Source organism: Pelobates fuscus, chromosome 1, assembly GCF_036172605.1.
Source record: "Pelobates fuscus isolate aPelFus1 chromosome 1, aPelFus1.pri, whole genome shotgun sequence".
Lineage (NCBI taxonomy): Eukaryota > Metazoa > Chordata > Amphibia > Anura > Pelobatidae > Pelobates > Pelobates fuscus.
In genome coordinates, this window is record NC_086317.1 from 170718536 (window position 1) to 170727370 (window position 8835).

The 8835-nt window shown below is 45.3% G+C and overlaps 1 pseudogene; it reads right to left on the bottom strand.

Moving 5' to 3' along the window:
* Positions 1-2070: 2070 nt before the first annotated feature.
* Positions 2071-8044, bottom strand: LOC134604927 (uncharacterized; annotated as a pseudogene).
* Between the last annotated feature and the right edge of the window lie 791 nt (positions 8045-8835).

Consider the following 8835-nt stretch of genomic DNA (forward strand, 5'->3'; position numbering starts at 1 on the left):
GGAAGGCAGGGCCAGTGAATAGGAAGCGCCAGGAGTTACCATGGCGACTGTGGCGCTCGCGGGCTGTGACGTCACTGGTCGGGCTTACAGAGCGGATGGGGCGAAGGGTTAAACGAAGAACGTGCGGAGTGATATGATATAGTGGTGCCGGCACTATATACACTTTGATGTTTAATTTTTTTTTATTATTTTTTTAAAATTAACATTGTGACACATTTGATTTTTATCACTTTCATACCATATGTGGATATATTTTCCTTCCAGTCCCTTTGTTTTACTGAGTTTCCCACATTAAATTGTCCCCCCATAAAAAAATAATTAGAACAATAATATATATATATGTATAATTTTTAAAATCCCTATTTAGTAGATATAACCCAATGGGAACATAAATGCATTTAATTATGCGTTCTTTTCATTGGGGGTATATCACATGCTGCAGAGCTCTTATCTGCAACTTTTGCAATCCTTTCCTTTTTCCTAACACAGACTGACCAGTTATTTACTTGTGCACTGCAGGGGTTAATTCTTAACATAAACAACTATATATATATATATATATATATATGTGCAGAAAGTAGAAGAGGTGCACTCGTAGGACTTTTTTCAAAGGTGTAATACGACGCTGGATGTCCTTGATACCGGAGAAACTGACGGAAGCCAAGCACAGAGAGATGGACACAGGTTTCTTCAGGAAGGAAGAGATTCTTTATTCGATTCACCGACCGGGACTCAGAGGGACTAATGTCACCAAAAACAGCTAAAATCTGAGCCCTGATCGTACAGTGTAGGCACTTTATATAGACATATAGCTCCTCCTATAATCAGTTCAACCTACACATACTCTTACCCAATCAACAGAATAGAGACTAAAATCCTGTTTGACCACATGGCTTGCCCAGCACAATGGAGGAGGGGAATACTCGTATATCCTGTATTCCTGCACATGCTCCGTACACTACTGATTGTATCGTTGCCACGTGCAACCAACCGACCGACACATCAGCATATGCACGTACACATACCACGTGGCAATCTCGGCCTACTAAATTTATTTTTACCAAGATTCCACCACATTCCCCCCTTTGATGCTTCTGATATTTCATAATGCCAGATGCATCACTTAATCGGGGTTTGCTTACACCTCAAGTTGCCATAAACCAGACTAGACTTTGCGACTCTCTAGAGATACGAACCCCTCAGCATTCCTCTTCCTGTACGTGTTCTCCTTGATTTAGAGCCTCGTACCTGCAAACAGCCATTATCTGTGCAGCGGCCTTTCTCTCTGCTATATTCTGTATAATGCTCTGCACAGACCTAACTACCAAAGGAATCAAACATGGCAGGAGGAGACACAGCATCAAGATTAGCATGACTCCACCTACCAGTGCCTTGAGTCCTCCAAGCTGCTCGTACCAATTACCAAACCAACTACTCGGATTATACCCTTTCCATACTTGAGTAGGCACATGTGCTAGTTTAAAGGGACACTCCAGGCACCCAGACCACTTCTGCTCATTGGAGTGGTCTGGGTGCCAACTCCCACTACCCTTAACCCTGCAAGTGTAATTATTGCAGTTTTTCATAAACTGCAATAATTACATTGCAGGGTTAACTCCACCTCTAGTGGCTGTCTACTAGACAGCCACTAGAGGTCACTTCCTGGGTTCTAGCACAGGTTTCCTGTGCTAGAGCTTCGCTGGACGTCCTCACGCTGTGTGAGGACCTCCAGCGTCGCTCAAAACCCCATAGGAAAGCATTGAAATAATTTTTCAATGCTTTCCTATGGGGAGACGTAATGCGCATGCGCGGCATTTCTGCGCATGCGCATTAGGTCTCCTCGGCTGGTGGGCGAGATTAGTCTCGCCCACCGGCCGATGTAATCACAAGGCGGAGCGTCGTGGAGGTGGAGACAGCGGCGAGGGACATCGCCGCTGCCTCAGGTAAGTCACTGAAGGGGTTTTCACCCCTTCAGTAACCGGGGATTGGGGGGTGGGAGGGAGAGGGACCCTCCAGTGCCAGAAAAACGGATCGTTTTTCTGGCACTGGAGTTTCCCTTTAACCATATGGCTAGTAAGCCACTATTGCTTGCCATTCATCATCTATTTGAAGACAACAATTGCTTAGATTAAACTTCCCACATACACCTCCCTCTACTGCCAATAGGTAATCCAAGGCTAATCTATTCTGGTAGACGGCTGTCCTCATCCTAGTGTTATGCTTTGCTAGGAGATTAAGCGCTTGTGATGTTTCATTGGTAATTATCTCAACCACTGCCTGTAATCTTATGATACGGTTGAGCATGTATATTGGGGTTCTGTATCCATAAGTGCCATCCTCTGCCCACGTAGCTGGCCCATAATAATCTATAATACGCTGGGGAGGCCATTCATTATCTTCCCATGTACCTATCTCTAGGGGTCCCCTTTTCTTTCTATGATTTACATCATACACTTTAACTCCCAAAGTCTCACCTGTTTCAATTGGCAACAAGAAGAAGGATGGTTTGAGCATACCTAATACACATGCCCCTTCCCAGTCCTGTGGTAACTCCGAATAGGCTTTCTTACCACAGATCCAGTACAAATTTGCTGGGGCTTTCCAACTAGATGTAGCAGATAGGTCAAACCACACATCCTTTAAATTGGTATAAATTGCAAACGGATTAGGTGGTTCTGAGACATTTGAAGCTGACCACCAAGTTGTATCTTTTGTACTATCATTATAAGCTTTTTGCCCTAGACAAGTCAATTCTCCTACAGATGTATTAAACATTATTCCTTTCCTTGCTATGCAAACAATAATAATGGAGGTCTTTAATCGCCACTCAGTTTTACCTCTAACACTCACTTGATAATCAGTTTGAGAAGATATTAACTGTTCAACTGTCTCAGAACCGGAATACATTACCTCCATTGCTTCCCATGGCCATTGGTCTCCCATATTAGTACCTCCACACACATAGTAGTTGGTTACATTAAGACTACCAGCAATGCTCTCGGCTAGATCTATAAATAAGTTTTTCGCATTATGGGGGATCTTATTTTCCTCACTCATCTCCTCATAGAAGGAATGAAAGACCTGATGAGTCTGGGTTGCCACAGTATCGGTCTCTATTCCTCTATAAGACAACATGCATATTTTGATGTGGTCAAAATACTCATTTGCCTAATAATTCTGCACTCCCTGTATATACATTATTAAACACATTCCTCCTGACATCTTCTTTCCAACTCTTCGACCGTGAGATGGCACCTCAGCTTCCAGGAATGTGAGGGCTGCAGGGAATGGAGTCCTTCTGATCCTCACTTTCCTTCACAGAGATCCCTTCAAGACACTCTGACTATGTAACGCAGGCAGGTGGTCAGGCTTTATTATGGCCGTCAAAACACCTACTTGCTGATCTCTATAATTACTCTAGATGTCCCAATATCTCCTCGTCACTCCGACTGAGTTGCACGCTTCAACCGGATCTTGCAGGGATTCTCAGGATCTGGTGTAGCTTGCCAAGAATCTGCTGCTGCTGGTTTAACCCTGGAGTGATGAATCCACGGAGTCACTTTGGCCACCTTTATAGCTGTTGGGGTAGACAAAAGAACAACATAAGGACCCCTCCACTTTGGTCCCAACGGTACACTGTTCCACTCCTTTATCCAAACTTGGTCTCCTGGATGATAAGAATGGACAGGTGGATAAATATTCACAGGTAACCTATCTTGTACCCGTTTCTGTACCTCCTCCATAGTTTTACCCAATTCTACAATCTGCTGCCGGGTAATTCCTTCTCCCAACTGACTCAAATCCCCCCTTAAGTTACTAAGTACGGGAGGTGGACGCCCATACATAATTTCAAAAGGTGAGAGACCCATCCTTCTGGTAGGTGTACTACGAATGCGCAACAGAGCTATTGGCAAAAGAACATTCCACTTGAGTTGGGTTTCTTGACACATTTTTGCCAATTGGCTCTTAATAGTTCTGTTCATCCTTTCCACTTTCCCAGAACTCTGAGGCCTATATGCCGTATGAAGTTTCCACTTAATACCAAGCATATGAGTCAGTTATTGTAGGCACTGGTGAACAAAGGCTGGACCATTATCTGATCCTATAGAACATGGTAGTCCATATCGGGGTATTATTTCCCGCAACAGATATCGCACAACTTCTCCTGCTTTCTCGGTACGAGTGGGACATGCTTCGACCCATCCTGAGTAGGTGCACACAGCTACCAGTAGGTAACGATGTCCGCCGGATTTAGGCATTACCGTGTAGTCTATTTGAAGATCGGACATAGGGAGCCCTCCCATGTACTGGACTCCCGGTGGTTTCACTGGACCTTGCCTTGCATTGTTTTTGGCACATAACACACATCTTCGTACAATGGCTTGAGTCAAGTTGGACAATCTTGGTATGTAGAAATGCTTCCTAAGAGATTCTTCCATACTATCTCTCCCGGAATGTGTCCCATTGTGATAGTTCTGGACAATTTCTACAGCTAGCGATGCTGGAATAACTATCCTTCCATCTTCTAACTGATACCAATTATTCTCCAAGTATTTTCCAGCTTCAGTCTTTAACCACTCTACTTCTTGAGCTGTATGAACTGGAGTCCACTGAGACAGAGGGGTCGGTATGAGAGCAGCTATACACTCCACATATTCCTGTTGTCCCGATTCAGCGGCACGTTTGGCTGCATTATCTGCCATCCGATTTCCTTTCACCACATCACCATCACCTTTCAGATGCGCTCGACAATGTATGATACCAACTGCCTTCGGCTCCCATACGGCTTCCAATAGTTGTAATATCTCCGCTGCGTACTTGATTTCTTTACCCTCTGAGTTCAGTAGTCCTCTCTCTTTATACAAGGCTCCATGGGCATGAGTGGTTAAAAACGCATACTTTGAGTCCGTGTAAATGTTTACCCTCAATCCTTCAGCCAATTGTAACGCTCGTGTGAGTGCGATTAATTCTGCCTTCTGTGCCGATGTTCCTTTTGACAATGGCCGAGCTTCTATCACCTTGTCTATGGTTGTCACTGCGTATCCTGCATAGCGAATCCCTTCTTTCACGTAACTACTGCCATCTGTATAGTACTGGACATCGGGGTTCTGGATGGGAAAATCACGAAGGTCCGGTCTGCTTGAGAACACTTCATCCATCACCTCCAGGCAATCATGTTGACTCTCAGTAGGTTAAGGCAAAAGGGTAGCGGGATTCAAGGTATTGACAGTTTCAAGATGCACTCTCGGGTTCTCACATAACATAGCTTGATACTTAGTCATACGGCTATTGCTGAACCAATGATTGCCTTTATAGTCTAGCAACGTCTGTACTGCGTGCGGGACTCGCACGTAGAGTTCCTGACCCAGAGTGAGCTTATCAGCTTCGGCTACCAGCAGGGCGGCAGCTACGGCTCTTAGACAAGGTGGAAGACCACTGGCCACTGCATCCAGTTGTTTAGACATATATGCAACAGGTCGTTGCCATGATCCCAAGTACTGTGTCAGTACTCCCACAGCCATCCTTCTTTGCTCGTGTACATATAAGTAGAATGGACGTGTATGATCAGGTAGACTTAATGCTGGTGCGCTCATTAATGCTTTCTTAACATCCTCAAATGCTTTCTGCTGTTCGATGGTCCACAGGAAGGGATCGTGTTCTGTGCCTTTTATAGCTGCATAAAGGGGTTTCGCCAATATCGCATAACTGGGAATGCATATCCTGCAGAAGCCTGCTGCCCCCAAGAACTCTCGCACTTGTCTTCTATTCTTGGGTGTTGGTATTTGGCATACAGCTTCTTTTCTCTCTGGCCCCATTATCCTTTGACCTTCAGAGATATGGAATCCCAGATACTTGACAGTTGGCTGACACAACTGAGCTTTCTTCCTGGACACCTTGTATCCTGCCTTCCAAAGAATGTGCAGTAAATCACATGTTGCTTGCTGACATATCTCTTTTGTAACTGCCGCTATCAACAAATCATCTACGTATTGTAGTAGTACACATTCTCCTGGGATGGACTTGAAGTCTAGTAAGTCCTGACTTAATGCTGATCCAAATAGGGTAGGTGAATTTTTAAACCCTTGGGGCAATCTTGTCCAAGTCATCTGGCGTTTCGAGCCTGTTACAGCATTTTCCCATTGGAATGCAAAGATACACTGGCTTTCTGTAGCAATTCGTAGGCAAAAGAAGGCATCTTTAAGGTCCAAAACTGTAAAGTAAGTAGCCCCGCCCGGAATTAAGGCAAGCAGGTTATATGGATTGGGCACAACTGGATGTATACTTACTACCGCATCATTGACTGCTCTCAAGTCCTGCACAGGGCGATACTCATCTGTCCCAGGCTTTTGAACAGGCAACAATGGGGTGTTCCAGGGGGAAGTACAGAATTTTAGGATACCATACCTTATGAACTTATCCAAATAAGACTGTATGTTCTTCTTTGCCTTTTGGGGAATATGGTATTGTCTTAGGCTCACTGGATAAACCCCAAGTTTTAGTTCAATCCGTATAGGTGGGATATTGCGAGCAAGTCCAGGTGGGCTACTCTCTGCCCACACTCCTGGTATATTAAACAAGGATTCATCACTCTTAGGGTTTTGGTTGGTCAACACTGTATAAAGTCGCCACTCTTCTTCCTTCGGTATTGATAATGTCATTATACCTGAGGGTCCATTAAACTTCAAGGATGTCGTTCCGTTAGGCAGAAATGTTATCTGTGCTTGTAACTTTGACAACAAATCTCGTCCTAGAAGTTGGACTGGACATTCAGGCATATAAAGGAACTGATGTTTTACTACGTGGCCTCCCAATGTACAGAGTCGACTTTTAAGAACCGGTTTAGTAGCACTCCTCCCAGTTGCTCCTATTACAGTGATAGTTCTTCCTGAAGGAGGAGCGACTAGGTTAGTCACCACAGAATGTTCAGCACCAGTGTCGATTATGAAAGAACTCCTTTTTCCCCCTATTGCTACATCGACCATAGGCTCCGCTCGGCCAAGGGGGATGGAGCCCGGTCGGTATCAATAGTCCTCCATGACAGTGTCAGCCAAACCCAGAAAGTCTCTATCTTCTCTTTCTCGGGGTCTCTGCGCTGCTGGGTAATACCTATCCCCATGAACGCTTCCTCTATTATTCCCACCATTTCCTCCAGGGCCTCCTCTTCCTCTCGCTCTGCCTCTATAATTATTACTGCCCTTGTTCTATCTCTCTCATATTGTTCCCTCTGTGAACACTCACTTCTCCAATGCCCTTCTTCCCTACAGTATGCGCATTGGTTCCTACTCCCTATTCCTTATTCCCTAAAGGCTCCCTATTCCACTTATTCTCGCTTTTCTCAGTTCCCCTATACACTTCCTTTTCCCTTCTATCTACACCCGCGATAGCTACTGCTAACATATCTGCTTTCCTTCTCATCTTTCGTTCTTCTTCCTTTTTCGTCTCTGTCTCCCTATTCATATAAACCTTATTTGCTATCTCCATTAGTTGAGTTATAGACATCTCTACCAACCCTTCTAACTTTTGTAATTTTCTCTTTATATCTCCATAGGCCTGGCTGACAAAGGCAGAGTTAACCATCAGGGAATTCTCAGGCGCCTCTGGATTAAAGGGGTTATACAACCGGTATGCCTCCAATAATCGATCATAAAAGGCACTGGGCGACTCATCACATTTCTGCAATACCTCAGCCGTCTTTGACATATTGATCGCCCTTTTCCCTCCGGCTTTCATGCCAGCAGTAATGGCGTCCCTGTAAGCTCTTAAATGGGCCATATCTGCGCCATTAACATTCCAATTCGGATCTGCGTTTGGATAATGGGCTGCAGCCCTTTTGAGTACGGGCCACTTCTTCAAGCTCTTTAATTGCCGCCTGATTTATCCGAGTTCTTTCCTCGTTATTGAACAATGTCATAAGTAATTGCTGGCAATCAGCCCAAGTGGGATTATGCATCTGGATTATAGAGGTAATCAAATCTGTCATGGCTTGAGGTTTATCTGTGTAGGAGGAGTTATGGGTCTTCCAGTTGAATAAGTCAGTAGTGGTAAAGGGAACATAGACAAATACGGGATCAGCATGTTGTAACTGGCCCTCACCGTTAATATGTGTCGGGCCCGGTGTCAGTCAGAGAGGCATTTGATAATGTCGGGGTTGGAGGGTACTGGTCAGTTGTCAGGTTAGTATGGGGCTTCGTTGAGGAAGGTCAGTTATGGGTTCCGGTCGAGGGGTTGTAAGACGAGGGGAAGGGGACGCCTTTTCTTTACTGAAAGGAAGATCAGTAAGTAGAATATTCTGCGTCGGGCTGGGAGGAGCCTGACCAGGAACCAGAAATGACGCCAAATCTGGATAGGTGGGGTTAATAGGGGTAGGTACCGGAAGGGGAGGGTTTAAAACAAGTGGGCTAGACTCTGAGCTAGAGGAGGGGGTAGGTGGAGACAATGGAGCAAGGGGAGTAATATTACTAGCAGCACCTCCTCTTCCTCTTCCTGTAGAGGAGGAGTAAGGGGGCGGCATAAGGATCTCTGACTCAGGGGGTGTGTCCAGAATGGGCGTAATCACTGTCCTTGTGGACAAACGAGTTCTGGCCAACATGAGGCGAGATTGCTCCTCATGGCATACCCTGATCCATTTTGGCAAGTCATTTACGGCCCGCTTCCAACAATCGATATACGGAAACTGGCCGTAAATTTCAGGCCTACCCGATACAGCCACGTGTACGCGCTGCCCCAGATTAGGATCAAGACTACCACGTGGAGGCCATGCAGCCACCAAGGCAGGCCATTCCCTACTACATAAAGTAGTCAGGCGTGTTGGGGACATCTTTACTCCAAAATCAT